Raw genomic sequence first — 19188 nt, forward strand, 5'->3', positions numbered from 1 at the left:
AGTTACTGAAATAGACCTGGAAAGGGTCTACATGTACTTTTACCTCAACGCCACAAGTGTTTTGGGGGAAACAGCCACACTGGAACATGTATGTACAGGATCTGCGCAGTTTTCATTTTCTGATTGTCATCAAGTATTATGATAATTAACAGCTGTCATCTCAGAAGTAGAAGTTTGAAGTGCCTTGTGGACTTTCATAATTTGTGAACTTTGCCTTCTATTAGAACTGAGATTTGTTTGGAAGAGATTCTCATGCTTTTGTAACCACGGTGAACATACTATATACAACTACTTTCTCTCACTTTAATTAAAAGATTGCCGACACATGTATGCTTTCTGCACCAGCAGTATAGAAATTTCTAGGAGTGTTTTGCCCAACAAGGCTTTCTGCTTCCTTCCAAGTTTCTTTCAGGCGGACTTGTTACTGAGTTTAACTTTCTTGTGTATTATTAATACGCATAAAAGTTTTATGACAGAGGAATAAAGTGTGTGCATCACGCTCATGTAATTTTAGGAAATTGAAAAAAATGTCAGCCACCAGTTTTATGACAGGTCAATTCTAGGTCAATGGTAACTTTATGATTGAGTTGCACTTATCAGTGAGAGCAGTGTTCTCCCTAGGATCAAGGGCAAGCATGTCGGAAATTTGCATAAAATTTACATAATTAATTTGCATACATTAACATATATTAATTACATACACACACATAAAACAGTAACTGCAAATTGTAGTCATTTAACCCTTTTCCTGCCAAGTCGGTGAAAATCCGCTTGAAATTCGGTGTAGCTAGAATCTGAGCAGCCACGGCCGTTATCCTGCCAAGGCGGTGGAAATCGGGCTACTTTTTGGTACCCCCTTTCCTGCCTAGTCGACGGAACTACGTGTAGCAAACCCTTGCTCGCGCTAGGGGTCGTTCGAGGACAGGTTTTGGGCGAGGAACGGCGTTTGCTCTCGAAATGGGTTCACAGAGAGTCCAAGGACAGGGAAAGGTGCGGAAGCTACCCAGCCAGTCCCACCCCGGTGGGGGACTGGTTTTTTTTGGGGGACGAGTAGCGTACTTGGCAGGTTAGCACGTTGACGTATTCTAGCGGAGTTTGGGGTAACTTGGCTCTGAGGCACTACATAGATTGCGGCCGAAATTGACCGTCTCGGCAACGCTAATCTGTAAGGCAACCGCCTAAGACCGCCTCAGCTGGCGGTGCAATTTTTTGCCAATGGTGCGAGACGAAAATCACGGACTTGGTCCTGATTGACGGGAAGTGCGGACGGATTTGACGGACTCGGCTTTCTCGAAGGCAACCGCCTAAGACCGCCTCAGCTGGCGGTGCAATTTTTTGCCAATGGTGCGAGACGAAAATCACGGACTTGGTCCTGATTGACGGGAAGTGCGGACGGATTTGACGGACTCGGCTTGATTAGTCCCTGACATGGAACTGATCCGAACGGACTTGAGCGACATTTGTGAAGGGTAACCACCGCTTTTAACCGACTTGTTACCTTCTCGAAAAGACTACCCACTCAGATGTCGGACGTTGTCGGCTGCACTTGGCTCTAGACGTTCAAGCCGTGCAACGAAACACACCGCCTCAGCCTTGCCATTCAGGAACATGGCCTCAAAATTGATACCATTGTTCACCGACTTGGCGGCTGCGGTTAGGTGCGTGAACCGTTGTTCACCGACTTGTTACGCCTATGTTGTCCCTGTGAAGTTCGGCTAACGGCCGAGTCTAACGGGAGTTGGCAGACCTGTGTTTGGTTTATACCGTAGTATGACCGACTCAGGTAGAGGTACCTGTCGGTATATTCCGAGTTTTACGCACTCGGGCGTCATTGACGGGTCGTCATCACCGCTGCTGACGTAGACGTGCTGGCCACGTTATTTGAAGGAGCCTGTTTGCCCAACGGACGAGGCCGAGACAGCCGTTGACAATTTTGGCATCCTTCATCTTTGACCGCCTTAGTTGGGTAAGCCGCTCGGCAGGCGACGGTTATGACCTAAACAAGCCGCTGAAGCACTGTTCGTTGCCGTACAAGAACGAGACGCCAGTCCATTACTGCTTAATGGGCAATCTGTCGGGTTGGCTTGTCACCGACTTGGATGACAATACGCCCTGCGCAGGCGTACTTAGAAGGGACATGAGGTTAAAGATACGGGTTTCCCACCCGTACTAAACATGGGCTTGGGGCAACGTCCTTGGGTGGCAGGTGCGCATGCCACGTACCCAGCTGGACGGAATGTCAAGTTGAGATGCTAATGACATTGACTATGTTATGCTAAGTGCTCGATTGATTTGCATCGCAAATGAGTATTATTAGCATATCAAATGGTGCGGACAGGCAATTTACATGACGGGTAGGAATGTCAGCGCCGGTTGGTGGACTGATTGCCGTAGGTCCATTATAATAACAGGTGGTTTGCATATATTAACACCCCTGCGTCCAATCATGTCCAGGGCTTTGTTTCCCTGTGGCTTTAAAAGGGAGGACCTGCTAGTCTGTCGACACTGTTCCAGACATGAGCTTGACGGACCGCAAAAGTTTTCTGAAGGCGAGCAGACGACTGAAGCTCAAAGATGCAGAGTCTCCGGGCGGTAGTGGTAGCGATCGTTGTGATGTCCCTAGTAAACGTTCTAAGAAGTCGGGCAAGAAACGCTCCCGTAAGGCGAAGCCATCTCCGGCTGAAAAACCCAGTGGTAAGCGTAAACGTAAGACCGATCGTTCTGCCGATGAGGATGATGACGGGTCACCGGTTGCCAGTGGTTCTCACCCGGCTGCTCCGGGAGAGACTACTTCACCTGCAGAGACTACATCTGCTCTTGTGGGAGATACTTCACCTGCACAGACTACGTCTGCTGCTGCTAGTGAGACAGTGAGTAATGAGACGGCTGATGCCATTGGTTCTCCCCGGCTGCTCCGGGAGAGACACCACCTGTTGCTACTATAAGCCCTCATCCTGCGTCAGGAGAGGTTCCTGTGCCCAGTGCGAAAGAGCTTGAGTCCTCGTCATCAGCAGAGGCTGCCGAGCCCGCTCCTGCCATAGTTTCGTGTGCTGCGATGTCCCCGCCGAAAAAGATAGTGCGGAGGGTTCGTTATCAGGATAGCCCACCTGATTTTGAGCCAGATATGATCCTTGATGCCGCTACGGGCGAGTTCAGGCCCAGACGCCCAGACGACGGTGATATCACCGCTGAGTCCGACTCGGAGGTTGACGAGGATGCGGCAGAGGACGATGACTTTTATGACAGGCAGTACGTAGGTGAGGCAAGCTCTGACGACGATGATGACGTTGCTGCTGTGTTGGCGGAGGACGACACACCTCCTGTCTGGCGTATGTCGGAGGACTACCGATGCTAATATATTTGAGGAGACCGATTTTGACCATGAGAGAGGACCGACTTTCACCTTGCCCAGCCACGCCCGTGAGCTCGATTACTTTTTTAAGTTTATTCCAGCTACACTGATCAGATTGGCCAAGGACGAGACTAATAAATACGCCAAATTCCACCAGCGACATATCGCTAGGAAATAGATAAATACTGGCGTAACGCTGACTACCGAGAGGTGCAGGCGTTCATTGGCGTCTTAGTCTGTATGGGTATCGACCGTAAATCATCAGTGGAGGATTATTGGTCTAGCGATCCCTTTCTGAGAACCAGGGTATTTCTACTGTGATTACCCGCAGTCGCTTTCAGCAGCTTATGCGATACTTTCATCTGGCAGACCCAGAGAACGATCCACGTCGTGATCCTGATGAGGCACGCCGCCGACGTCGGTGTCAGGAGGATCCCCTGTATAAAATCAATCCATGGATGGAGCCCATAGTTGACCGGTGCGTAAATAATTATAAGATGGGTAGAGAGATCTCCATCGACGAGGGCATGGTGCGATTTAAGGGCCGTTCTAATTTAAGCAGAGATTACCGCATAAGCCTGATCGAGACGGTTTCAAGATATGGCAGCTGTGCGACTCCACCACTGCATACATAGCTAACTTTGCACCGTACCTAGGTGTGAAATATCGGGATCGGACTGATGGGAGACGGCAGGAGCGAGGTGTGGAAAAAAGAATTACGAGGGGGCTGGCCCAGCCATTTTGTGGATAAAATCACAGCCTATTCTGTGATAGCCTGTTTAGCACGGTCGTTACTGCTAGAGAGCTGATGGAGACCGGGATCTACATGGTCGGGAGTTTCAACCGCCGTAATCGTCGCACCATGCCCCCTCAATTAATTCCGCCGGGTAAGAGGAAGCGCCTTCCTCTGTCTGTTGGGGATATGAAAGCCACGACCAGAACGGACTCTCGTCTTAACATCACTGCTTATCAGGATAGTAACGCTCAGGTGCTGATCTTGAATACGGTCTATCCACCCTTGGAGTGCGTGCCAGTGGGGGAGGGAGACGAGCGGCGACAAGTGCCTCTGTCGCTGTATAATTATCGCCGGTACATGGGAGGCGTCGACCGAGCCAACCAGAAGCGCAAGTACTTTCACACTGGGCGCAAGAACCACAGATGGTGGACATATCTGGCATGTTACCTGATTGATGTTGCCCTGGTAAATGCATATATATGCTTCAAGCATGTACACCCTGATAGTAAGCTGACCCATAAGATGTTTCATCTGCGTGTCGGGAAACAACTCATTGGCGGTTATTGTGGGCGATCGCAGCCCAGTGTGAGAGAGGTCGAGGCCACTGTTTCTCTTGCCTCGTACATCAATCCACAAAATCAGCCGATGCACGTTGTCAGCCGTTTGGAGGGGCGGCAGAAATGCTGTAAAGTATGTAGCAGAGAGGGTAAGACCACTGCGAGCGGATGACTGTCTGAGACGTCCAAAGGATGTAGTCTGTGCGGGGTTCATCTTCACAAGGGCGAGTGTTTTGCGGCTTTTCATCATCGCATGATGCTACGAGGTAAGAGGAGCATTGGCGTGCAGACCTCTACTCACACAGCCCCGACGACACCCATCAGCAAGAGAACCCGACGTAAATAACGGACAGGGGACAGCTTCGCCTAACAGTGGCTTGACTGTATTCTGAACACGGACCATGATCACATTTTGAGCACGGTTGTGCCGTTTGTTTGTGTTTTACGATCCCGCTGATTGTAAATTGAAACACGGATTATTTTGTACAATCCCCCGATTGTAATCTTTGTAACACGGACCATGCACTCGGACGTCGAGACAGACTCTGAGATTTATTATTCGGCATAATGTAAATTATTCCCGAATAAAATACTATCTATGGATCGCATATTTTCGTTTTGTTTTGTTTTGTTTAGACGGATTATTTTGTACAATTCCCCCATTATAATTTTTGAAACACGGATCTGCCACCCCGATTGTAATTTTTGAAACACGGACCATGCACTCGGACGTCGAGACAGACTCCGAGATTTATTGTTCGGCATAATGTAAATTATTCCCGAATAAAATACTATCTATGGATCGCATATTTTCGTTTGTTTTGTTTTACCCCACTTTCGTTTTTGGCAGATCCGTAAGGACGCTATAGTAATGGATGAACGTGCGTTGTATCACGTGGGAGGGGCACAGCCCAACGGAGGCTGTGCTCGTACGACGTAGACGTTGTACCAACCATCTGTCGTTGGGGTTAGTGCATAGAGCAGTTGCACTGTCCAGAGCTAAGGTGGTACAAAACTGCACCTTAGTAACAACTGCACAACTAACGTGTTAGGAAACGGTAACACTAACGAGCTAAGTGTTCACTGAACTGGCCAAACTACGTACACGCCTTCCTTCAATGGCGGAACTATGTCGTTGACACTACGTCAAGCAGACTGCAATGTGCGACTCTTCCAAGTCGTTCAAAGTACGTGGCCAAGTGACACAACCCAGGGGAAACAGGACAGGTTTGAGGGTGCTCCCGCACCCATAGCACTAACCCCTGGGTCTTCTACTAACCCACGAGAGAGGTGACGTTTCCCCGGTGTGGCCGTGCGTGCCGGCGAACGAGCTTTACTTCCGCGAAAGTAAGCTAGAAAAGGGCATAAAAGTGCACGTCCCCCGGGGCAAACAACGCCCGTGACCTCGTCATTTTCTGGACACAACCTCATCAGCGGTTGCCCCTCTATACGGGCATGCAAAAATTTTTGAAGTCTAACACGTATATGGTCGGTAATCGTACCCCGAAAATGCGGTATTTTCCCGCCAAATGCCTGGCAGGAAAGCGTGCAGGAGAGCCTATCTTCTGTAGACACGGAAAAGGGGGCCGGTTTTGACCGACTTGGCAGGATAACGGACAGGGGCGCTCGGCAGGAAAAGGGTTAATATGCCTTTTATTTACTTACACATTGCTGCATGAACATACATATCATGGGAATAAACAATTAAGTTTACAGGTGGCACCATGAAGTGCAATAATTTCATACATGAAAACTGAACGGTCACATCTTGCTTTCTTCAGCAGTCCAACTTCAGTTGTAAAAATTCAACTCGTACTCTCATTGCATGGAGAACATTTGCGATGAAACATTGCGTCACTTGTTTACGAAATTATACAGAGCAACGAAGCCACACAATCAGGGCTGTGTACCCCAGCGAGTTTTTGAGCACATTACGGTCACGGTCCCAATGAATAGAGGGACTGTTATGGTTTACCATAACAGAAAATTCATACGTATTTACACGAATGATTGTCACCAAAATTTATGAAACCCCTGTCGTTTCAGTAATTTGCCTCCTTAGCGAACCTGAAACGAGACCTGAACTTGAAAACAGCGCGAAACGCTCAAAGCCCACACTTCGACCGCCATCTTGGAAATCGCCTGACCTGTTTACGTCACATGGCACTGTAGACATCATTTCGCGACCAAAAAGGTAATCCAAACTCATATTTTTAAAAACTTTGCGCGAAATAAAAAAAATGACAAGAATGCAAAAGAACGATTGCACGATTAACCAAAAAAACTTGTAAAATGACAGTGACCCCAACATCGAGAAATAGGTAAAGTCAGCGTAGAGTAATATGACACACACGTAACGTGTGCAGCCCATGAACTCTACCATTCTCCTGCTCTGATACTTTCACCGTTTGTCTCAACAACAAAAAACAGAAAATAATTAAAATACAAATGCGCGTTCGTAATACTGCCATGGAGATTTCATGTAGACTAACCGTCATCAGGTATAGACGCCTTATAAACCTTTTTTGAGGGTCGCAATTTTGACCTATAGCTTTGACCACCAGCGTTTTCACGGCGTCTACGTCACTGTACTCTCCCACGTAACTTGATAAACGGCCATTCACGGCGCTTGAACCACATGATCAAAGTCGCGGCCGCACCGATGTGCTGCTCGGCCGGTGTTTTTCAACACCTGTGTACGTGTCAATTGATTAAAAAAACCTCGTCAATCGAAACGAAAAAGTCTATTCAGGACTAAAAACGATGTTGATAAGGCTAGTTTTGGCAGATGTCCTTTGCCAATGAATACACTGAGCTGTCAAGTGGGGCTGTCAATCAAGGGTGTCGGGAAAAATCTGAAGCGTCACGGCATTGTAGAAAGCGTCACGGAGATCAAGGCAAGCGTCACGGAGACGTGATGCTTGAAGGGCCTAGGGAGAACACTGGAAAGGCATGGTTCCACTTTCATCAGTAACTTTTTACATGTATATGTTACACATGACAAGAAGTTGATAATATGTGCTTCGCTCTGATTTAAAAGTTGTGTCGAAAGATGTTGATATATGATGATGTATATACATCCGACCATAGCAATAAAACAAATGTAATGACATATTGTGTCAGAAAGATCCAACAGGCATGTGGTGATGTCAGCTACTGTCTACTCTTGGTTTGTATGGTCAGACCAGCGCACTTTCTGCTTGCTTGGGCAAGTCTGAGTAATCTAGAACTGCAATGCAGTTGCACAGCCATTGCAAATTCTCGAGATGTGACTTCAGAATTAATCAAATTACCTTTAGAGGACGGAGGTTTATCTCACAGATAGATGTGACTGAAATGTGAAGCTATATCCAAGGAAGTCCAGAAGATCTCCACTCAATATTTTGGTATGCAGTGACACCTTCTGAGGAGTGACAAAGAGTTCAGATGGATGTGATTGTGGTTGGGGATGAGGCGATGAATTTCTGTAGTGTGCAAAATTGTACTAAGAGATATTTCAACATGACAACCATACAGTGTAGTGGATATATACAATCAAATGACACTTGAAATGTCGGTTTCTAGGGCATTGTTTTTTTTTAATTTTATGTCAGCTAGAACAGCTGTCATCCTCTCTAAGTCCATCCAAATAGCACCCATCTACACTGTCATGTATGATATGCTTTACCTGTCCAAATTACATCAGGAGAGGATTATGACCAAGCTTGCTCGCATGTTTATAGAGAATATCATAGTAAAGGGCCATGTGTCTGTGTATGCTGAGGCAATATTTCCTTGCCAGCCCTGTGCAGTGTGTGCATTTGCTTTAGAGATTTGAGCATGTTAGGGGTCACAGGGCTTCATTGGCACACGCAACTAGTACTCTTCTGCAGCATCAGCTGGTTTGAATATTCATGACTTTTATCCTGGCATGGACAATATTATGTACAAAAGTAGTTTACCACATTTAGAAGTGAAATCTTAGTGCAGTCATACAATCAACACAAAATGTACTATTTGTGTGTGTACAGTGTGATCCATAACTACACTGACTACTTTTCTTCATATTGTATAAGCCATTAATGCGAAGTATAAAGGAACAATAGGCTTAAATAATTTCTTCATTCACACACCATGTGATATCATCTTTATTTTATGTATGTGCAACAAAACTGGTGAGTGTCGACGCTGCAAGTGTCAACAATGAAGTATGTTCTGGACACTGGCAGTGTATACAGTACCGGAATAATTTCTGAAATACACTCTGTAATATTGTAACTTAATGGTCTACTGTTTGTGTAGACTCATTTTGCAGATCATTGAATAAATGAAGTTTTCACCATCATATTCAATTGAAAATTGAATGTTTCCTACAGAGTTGACCCTGGGATGGCGGCCATTTTGAATTTTCAAGTGTCCGTAAATGTTAGGTAATTTTGTTTCTCTTTTAGCAAAAGTTGCACGGTGATCCCGATTGAAAGATTCCTGGAGGAAAGATTGAGCAAATATGTTCAAGTCTTGTAATTATGAGGCAGGTAATACCCTTCCATGTGAACTACCGCACTTACATGTATATCTTGATGGAATGGGTATCACAAACAGTTAGAATAAACCAGTTTTGTCTTGAATTCCAAGAACAGCATCTCAATTGCTGGTGAACTTCACATTTTGATTTATAAATCATCTAATGATAACTTGTTTTTGAATAAAGTTGTACTGGCAGTTTGTCAGACGGCAATGAGGAATTTCAATTCAAAAATTAGTGTCTTGTGGAAAAGTGGGAAAATGCTTCCAAAGCTAGTGGAATGGTCAGGTAAATTCTCACAGTACTGATTGTTTTACATGTAAGCATAACCATTGAAGATGTCAAAATTTATTCAGTATCTACCCTGTTGCAAAAATCTATTTTTTTGAAACTCTGCCAGGCAACCAATTGCCTACTCGCGCATTGTACAAGCATGCTCATTGACTATGCGCAATGTGATCAGTGAAATTAATGACATAATTCATCAAACATCTTTATAATCTTTCCATTTTGAATGGATTTTTACAGGCAATATCAGCATTGCTCGAGCCATCTCAGTAAGACTCCTCACTGCATTGATGAAACAGAGCAAATTTGCATAATCAGAAAATGGTTCACATCAGATATAGTGCAGTTCTGCATTTTAATGAACATGATAACATTTCAGAGGGCAATTTTATTCACTTTGTTGGAGTTGTGCACTTATTTGTACATCAACAATTCAACAGCAATCAATGCAAATGATATTCAGTCTTTATCACCACTTTACAACTTCAAATACAAGGTAGCTGAGGAGAGCAGTGCTGATCATCATGAATCCAGCTTTGTTTCTAGAGTAGCAATAAGGGTGTGACTCTTTATACTGCCGTCTTCAACGTTGTCCACATGTCTATCACTATAGCACATAGTTAGACCCTTTGTAGTGAGTTTTACTGTATTTGTTTCAATCAAAGAGCACTGGCAGTAACAAAGTACTAAATTCTCCATTCCTGGCAGAGTAATTTCTGAAAAATCTTGTCAAAATGTTAGGACAAGTAGTAAAATAATTTGCATATAAATGATGATACCTAGGATGTTATTGTGAATAACCTCTATCAAAGGATGTGTGTGCATTGTACAGAAGACCTTTTGATTTGTTTCTTCCTGTACGGATTTTACATTGAGAATTATTAGAAACCCCATTTTCACTCATGTGGGTGAAACTCACTTGCAAATTGGTCAAAAGACGTGAAAATCAATGGCCTAACAAAATGTTATCAGTTTTCCTTGCAGAATTGCTTAGCTTATGGGCTTATTACCGAGGCTTATTAATTGTATTTATGAATGCAAATTTTCAAAGTTGAATCAAATATTAATGTTCAAAGTAAAAACTTCAAGAACACGTTGTGTTAGAAAAATAATTGCCTCCAATGAATGATGGAAAGCATTGATAAGTGCCTATTTCAGACTAAATCTTTTAATGAAGCAAACTTAGCCTCACCAGAATTTTACCAATTTTTCTGCAGTGGTGACCTTCGTTCGTGACCTTTGACCCCCGCTGCAGAGCAGTGAAAGTTACAAAGTTTTGACTGAAATTTGGAACATCTCAATGGCAGTGCTGCCAAAGCGAATTAAAATAATCATACTAGTGAAGTGGTTTCTTCGAAGATGCCACATGTTAGTTTACAGCCATGACATTTATTCCCTCAGGTTGGAGATACTTTCCAAACACGCTAATAGACAAATGGCACACTGACCTCAGGGCATGCCATCCGATAATTTAGCTGTCCTGTCTGGTGACAGGCAATGCGGACATCCAAAGTCACGATATTAAATAATTTAATTTTGTAGACACTGGGCTAGGCTTCATACATGATCAGGAAGAGCAAAAACCTTCACATGTAATTTCAATTTTTCATAACATCGACGCACACCCTGCATTTCAAATAAAGAATGAAATGCTAGTCTGTGATAATGTCACAGCTGATGCATATGACTCTTGAGTATTTTATTTCATCATGAATTGCACACGTGTAATTTATCTCACATTTTTTGTTGGCGTATTGTATTACATGGACTTTTATTGCATGTAATGTTTCATTGTATTCTGTTTTGACCTGACTTTGAAAATTTTAGAAGTAGTGCGCTACTACTGTGGTTTAATGCAAGCTCTCTAGTAGGGACTGATTTCGATTTGCCACTGGTCTTGTGGTTTATTAATATCTCATTGAATAAACAGAAGGAACTAATTTTAACAAAATCTGTCCCACTGATTGAGGAGTGATTGTAAAACCAAGGAGCTGACTTCTGTATACTACATGTTACAAAGCAAAAGAAATTAAACAATCGACACCAAAAGAGGTTACAACCTAAAAAAACCAACCGATTTAGTTCCTGATCTTTTTTGACACAGACTGGGAGGCTAGTCTAAGATTGCCTTCATCAAGTTCATGACTGTATTCGTAATTTTTGCAAATCGGATCTTCCATTGTCATAGAATACTGGGATATATCTACATGTAGTGTAGGCCAACTGTCAGGTCCTCTGATCTTGTCATGTGCGATGACTCAACTTTCTATGAGGAAGTTCTCGACATGTCAAATAGTGGTTTAGTGATATTAAGATGAAGTTCCTGATTTCTATAAAACACTTTGCAAGAGACTTAAATTCAAGGCTATTCATGGTCTTCCAATGTGGGATCAGATATCATTTATCTGATCATGGGTTTGAGCTATGGAACAGATTCATACATTTCTCATTTTTGTCAATTTGCAAAATGTCACTAGTAGTATGTACAAAGCTTGTACAGAATAACTGACTACTATTTGGTATGCGAGCTGTGTATTAAAGATAGTGTGTGTTTTATGGCAACTGTATGTTCAACAGAATACATGAGGCATGCATGCAAAGTGGTGTTTTTGCCTTGTATGGCATTGATGTAGGAACACATACACAGTACTCTTGATATGGGTCACTCACAGATGCCAGTGACAGCTTTTCCCCTTTGGCAAGTGTTATAACCTGTTACAATTGTTATTACCATGAGGAGGGATTTGTTCAGTGTATGAATGGGGTTCCGCTTCCTCTGAAACTGATGATAAGGTGATGACCTTGGAGTTGGGCAGAAGCTACCTTTGATAAGTGTTGAGAAATGGATGATCCTCTCCATGTTGAAGAGCAGAGAATGTGTGTTTGTAGTTCCTATATGTGGCAATGGGAAAACTGCTTCTTCTTAGAGCAGTGGGTACTTTGATGTGTGTATACAAGGTGCATCATAGGATTTGCAAGGCACATCATCATTGAGACAGGTGTTGGCCTGGAAACAAAAGAACATGGGATTGAGAAGGGCGCCTTTAAGTTTTACAGTAATCTACCAGTTACCCAGTCATTCACTAAAATACAGGGCTCATCATTATCATATTTGTCATCATCATCATCATCATCATCACCATCATCATCATCAACATCACCCTCATCATCATCATCATCATCATCACCATCATCATCAACATCATTGCCATTGTTGTTAGTCTAGCTGCACTCCAATCACTTCAAATGATCAAGTAAAAGCCACAAGTCTAGAATATTAGATAGACATGCGATAAGTTTAACAAAGGACTCTTTTTAAAATCCAGTCAATACAAAAGGGGAGTAAATGGGCATTGTTCATTCAGATGATAGCAACACATGTGCCAAAGTGCAGGGTAGTAATCCCCACAGTACACATCTGACCCTGTGAAGTATTTTAACTGACACTATTAGTACGTTCAGATTGACGACTTTGCGTCGGCCCAGGTCCGGACCTGGGCCGGGGCCGACGTAAAAAACCAATGTGGACACGCTGAGTCGGCCCTGGGCCGACTCAGTTTGGTCCCGGTTAGAAGGGGGGATTTCAGGGCCAACTCAGGGCCGACGCAAAATTTGGTCCGACGCAAATCGCCAGTCTGGACACGTTACGTCGGCCCTGGTCCCAGTTGACCAGGCCTCCGCCATGGATCGAAGTTGAACTAGTCACCTTATTCGCACAAAACAGACGACGTTTGAAACTAAAGTTTACACCTATCGAAAGTTTTCAATCCAGTCTTTACATTTTAATATCATCCCATGTACGCAGAACTTCCCACCAACCTTTGTTCCGCAAACGAGACCATGTCATTCGATTCCACAGTGCACGTAATAGACTAGAGAGGCATGTCAAAAATGCCGCGCACTGGTTATTTCTCCACCGCGGTCTTATATATACCATATGCTCATCCAATAAATAGTGAAGATCTCTCCGATGATTAAAAGGGTGAGTGGTAGTCATATTTGCCCTTCTTGTGCGTAAAAACACAGGATAATCATGAACAGTAGAAACAGCGTGCCATATTCAAATACGCCATTTTGAACTTTGACAGGTCAGAGGTCACAAAGGAAGGTAAAGTTACGTCGGCCCTAATTCTGGTACCGTTAGGTGTGGACACGGACCAAATTTAATCCCAAAAGGACAATTATTTTGCGTCGGCCCAAATTTCAGTTGGGTTGCCAATGTGAACAAGATATATATCCACATTTTATAGTAAATGGTCCACAGCACCATCTCCTAATTTTCAATTCAAACTAATGCTAAACAAATAAACAGACAACAAGAACATCCATGTGTTTTGTCACAGGGAGTAGATGAATCACAGAAAGCAGACGATATGACCTAGGGATTTCGGTTCATGCAATGTGTGTTGTGGAGCGGTGACAGAGCAGGAGAAATGAGCGGATTACAATAGGCTAACACAACTAGTACAAACACTTCCTTTGGTCTCTCACATATAGTTGAATCATACTGCTTATAGAATTTTTTCTCATTTCAATGGAAATAGATCATTATATCTATAGAGGTAGATGTAGTTGGCTTTCGTACTTGTGAAACGAATTACCCAATATTTACCAACACTTGAAATTAAAAATGGCTGCCATCTGTGTGTTAACTCTATGAGCAGAAATTAAATTTTCAGTATTTCATGAAATGAGCTGGTGAAACCTTAAGTCACTCCATGAGCTTCAAAATGAACCCCCTCCTCTGCATATTTAGGGCACAAACCAATTTATGGCCTCGGAAAATACTTTGTGCAGAATCAAATTTTTATTATGGAATCTAGTTGTTATTGTTGATATGAATGGACACCTGTATACGTTAAATTCTAGTAACCTTATAATACAAAGTAGAAATTGTGACAACTGGTCCAGTGCAGTCAGAATAATATCTACTAAACCTGGTCAGGGTTAGTACGGTCCTGGAAAACCCTGGAATTTTATTTTAGCCCTCGAAAACCCTGGAAAAATGTGATTTAGCCCTGGAAAATCCTGGAAAATGAAGATATTTGAGACTAATGTAGTCGAACTAAAAAATCTGATAATAAATATTCCAAGAAAGCTGAATCTATGGGGAAATGTCTTTTGTCGCAAAGTTAAATAGTCTTAGGAGTGCAAATTCTAAGACTGCAAAAGAGAAAAGCAAACTCAAATACAATCAGTAGCTATATAGTTAGAAAGAAAAAGCTCAGGAATTAAAGCAGTAGATAGGTACGGTGTGTCAATAGAAGTTGAGTATAAATTTGTTTTCATGATCAAGAGCCCTGGAAAATTACTTAATTTTAGTTGAAATAGCCGTGGAAAACTGGTCAAAAAATCCTGGAAAGCCCTGGAATATTTATTTGTCCCAGGGTGTAGGAACCCTGCTGGTACATTTGTTCATGAAAAGTCATAATCATAAGCCTTTGTGTATCATATTGTGTAATGCCTGCTGCCTTTGACCATACCCATGCATTGTTAGTTTCCAAAGCACCTTCATGTTAGTCTGTGCTGGGTTCACGGCCAATTCTATACTTGCCAAGTTGAATTTTGTAGCATACCCATGACATCTCTGAAAAGATGTCATACAAGTTCAAACCAATGTATCAACATTGGATGTTCTCTGGTAACTGTAGTTTTTTGCTCACGTGTGTAACACGTGAGCATATGTCGCAGCGATGTCTGTCTGTCTGTCTGTCTGTCCGTCTGTGTGTCTGTCTGTCTGTCTGTCTGTCTGTCTGTCTGTTGGTCCGATATCTCAAAACAGCTTATCAGATCAGAATCAAATCTGGTACATATATCAAAGCAAATGGCAAGAACTGATTTGTTTTTGGGGGTGTGGCTTGCACACTTTTTGCTCATTTGCATAATTAATGATTTTAGAAAAAACGGATATACATTAAAAACGACTACACACAATTTGATGAAATTTGCTACAAATGTTGATCACACCAAGATATGTCAGCAGTGGGAACCGTTAAGGGATGACATGAAAGATAAATGCTAATTTGCATATTTAATGAACTTTCCTAACTAGGGATATATGTCTGATTTGACTTGATCAAAATTAACCAAACTTGGTATGTATATTAAAGATACTATGATTTAACATTATTGAAAGTCATTAAGCGTTTTAACTTCAGCCAATTCCTAATTTGCATATTTAATGAACTTTCCCAATTAGGGATATATATCTGAATTAACTTGATTGTAGTTGTTGAAACTTGCTAGATACATCAAAGATACTGTGATATAACATTATTGAAAGTCAAAAGACATTTTTACTTCAGCCATAACCTTATTTGAATATTAAATGAATTTTCATAGTTAGGGATATTTATCTGAATTGACTCGATCAAAATTGATTAAACTTGCTATGTACATTAAAGACACTATAATACAACATTATTGAAAGTCATTAAGCATTTTCTCTTCAGCCAATTCCTAATTTGCATATTTAATGATCTTTCCTAATTAGAGATATATATCTGAATTGACTTGACCAAAGTTGACAAAATTTGCTACACATATTACAGATACCATGATACAACATAATTGACAATCATTAACTGTGTTTCCGCTGCCGCTCGTTTTTTAGTAAATATACGATCATTTACGGACTTTTACGAATTTTTTTCATCGGTAGTTCGTAAATATACGATCCTATCCAGCAGCGATATTTCGATCGTATTCATGAAATCATGGTATTCATTCTCATTCTACGGACATGTTTAACATCGATAAGGAGCTATAGAAGGCCCCCCAGCTTCAAAACAATTCTTTCAATCTAGACACGTACATTTGTAAAACACGGCCTGTGATTGGTGTATCTTCCACCCTGGGATAGTTATTGACCAATGGTATATACCTAAACAAAGTCAGCATAACTCGACCATATTCAAGATGGCGAGCAAACGTCCTTGTGAAGCAGGCGATGGCCTCTGTTTCGTTTTGGATTTTCTCAAAGCAAAGTGGCAATGTCAAATGTAGGACAGAGAAACGTAACCGAAGAAAAGAAGCAGAAAAACAGTAAAGAGTGCCACCAGAAGAAAACGAACAGGACAAAAGCTGCCTTCAACGAAACATGGAAGGTCAGTTTAATATCCCAGACAGTCACTCGACACGATGCAACGCCGGGCCTGTATCACAACAAGAATAGAATCTAGTTGCGACACACAGATCTTGCGTAGCGGCGTGTTGAGTGCCCGTGATCGGCGATGCGATGACACATGAATTTCAATCGGAGAATGTTTTTGTGTATTATGTATTTATTATTATGTTGTCACTATAGTCAAGGTTGAATCTCGTGGAAATTTGCTAGATTTTACGGTCATTCTAATTGGAATCAAAAATGTGGTGTCACAGACATTTAGGCCTATATTCTTGGAACGCGATCGGGAAGTTTTCAGATAGTACCAGGGGTTAATTGGAGCGATATCGATGAAATCTGCACTGGAAAATTGATCGGGCATTTGCCTTGTGACGGCACTGTCTCGGACAAGGTTATCAATCGGAGCTATAATCATTGCATTTGCAGCCAAAATGCATCTCGGAAAATGTGCTTTTATAAATTAATAAGTATTGGATTTATTTCACAATAAACTTCAGCAAAGGAACAAGCATGATTCCATGCATAATTTCCCATTTTCAATTTTTTATTCCAGTGAGTCAGTGTGTCTACATTTGTGATTCTAGTCCATCCGGACTTGTCGAAAGGTAACTACTGAATTTTCTTTGTGGTGTGTCAAGTTACTAAATTGCTTTGCATGAATGCTGTAGTAGTCAAATGTATGCTAGTTTCAACTTGTAACAATCTTGGTGGTGGTAATGCTAGCAAATGTAGTAATGCAGTGGTCAAACTGAATTGTTTCCTTGTTAAATAATCTAACTCCTCTGTTGTAATTTGCTATCTATAATTCCTGGCATAGTAGTTTATAGACGATAAAGTTCATGCTCCTCACCTGTATTGCAAATGTATATATACATAGTTTGAGATGCTGAAATCATTTTATGTTTTGTTTCAGGCAACGTTTCCATGGTTGGATTATGACAGAGAAAGGTGTGTCATGCTATGTAAATGGTGTCTTAGGAGTGGAAAGTCAAATACCTTCACGTCAGGGTGTTACTACATCACTAAAAACAATTGTAGGAAACACACCAAAATAAAAGATCATCTTGCATCTTGAGAATCCATGGTATACAGATGGATATCACTGACAACTCCGTGATGAAAATAAAGAACTTCATTGTAAACAGACCAGTGTGTGTCTTTGTGTTGTTTTGAAAAAAGCAAACTGAATTGAAAACAATATTGTGTTAATTATAATAAATCAAAGATAAAAAAGCAGTTAATAGTTGCATTGTAACAGTAATGGCTTTATTTGGGAAACTTTTGCATTTACTAATAAATTTTGAAATTTACTAAAAGTTTTAAAACCCAATTCGTAAATTTGCTAAAATATTTCAGCAGCCAGAGGAAACACAGTATTATGAATTTTATTTAAGCCAATTCCTAATTTACATCTTTAATGAGCTTTGCTTATAGGGATATATACCGGGATTTACTTGATCAAAGTGGGCAAAACATGCTATGTAAATTGATGATTATACCAGGTACTAGGTTGAAACAATATCGAAAGTCATTTAACATTTTCATGTCAGCTAATTTATAATTTGCATATCTAATGAGCTTTCACAGCTTGGCATATATGGCTTGAAGCACATGGCCATCAGTAATTACACTTGCTATATAAAGTGGTGATACAATAAACGCAGTCAAATAACTTTAATATTTTTATTTCAGCCTAATTACATATTTGTATACTCATGACCTTTTAGAATGGTTCTACTCCGGAATAAAAAGGACGCGATGCGTACGCCGTTCTACATACTCAGTACGCCCAAATAATCACGTGATGCCGGTACAAACAAACCCACATGTGTACTGAACGCGTATGGAAATACACGTACGTCTGTGCGCGTTTGCGCACATGGCTTTGTTTGTACCGTGGTCGATTCGAATTCCGGGTTTGGCCTATTAATCGGCGGTGATTACTGTTCATTATGTTGATCATAATAATTTCAATGAAGTTGCAAACATGTGCAAAGGTTCAAATTTACACATAACTTCAATATATAATGAAACATGTGAGCATTTACAGTTCATATCTGGTGATATTGTAAAAGTAAGCATTGACATTCAGGGTATCACCAATATGTGTTATAGGCATTTAACTGATGACATATCAAATCATATTGGAAGTGTGCTGTATTGTTTTTATTTGCAAATTCATAAGTAAACAATCGAGCATACTTTCAACGAAATTCAACACAGTCATTATTAAATAAAGGTGTATACATGTACAAGTATTCCATGGGTTTTGTACAAGATACTATTGATGTACTGTCAAGTACACAGTTATTGATGTGCTACTAAATACCCAAATATTACTGATGCGCAATTGGTCCTTTTCCACATTATTCAGTTGCACCCCTGACAGGCAAGGAAAGGGATTTGAGGATATGACCACAAAATTGTACCAAATGTTGTACTCAGTATTCAGGCCAAGCCATTCGTCATTGGGCGAATGCACAAGCTACATGTATTCTTGTCCAATCAGAGTTCTGTGATAAGTTTTCTACATACCTGTGTTCCAATAAAAAGATATTTGCATGGTCATCCCTTTTTAACCTTATAAAGTTGTGCAGTTAACATGTTTGTAACCATGTAGCTATA

General features: G+C 41.5%; 1 long non-coding RNA gene across 1 annotated transcript; it reads left to right on the plus strand.

Annotated features, from left to right (window-relative positions):
- The first annotated feature begins 14663 nt into the window (after positions 1-14663).
- LOC139135322 (uncharacterized) lies at positions 14664-17709 on the plus strand. The gene is made up of 3 exons (XR_011552968.1): positions 14664-16543; positions 17117-17168; positions 17477-17709. It is a non-coding gene; the product is annotated as an uncharacterized lncRNA (long non-coding RNA).
- The last annotated feature ends 1479 nt before the right edge of the window (positions 17710-19188 follow it).

This window comes from Ptychodera flava, chromosome 6, assembly GCF_041260155.1.
Source record: "Ptychodera flava strain L36383 chromosome 6, AS_Pfla_20210202, whole genome shotgun sequence".
Lineage (NCBI taxonomy): Eukaryota > Metazoa > Hemichordata > Enteropneusta > Ptychoderidae > Ptychodera > Ptychodera flava.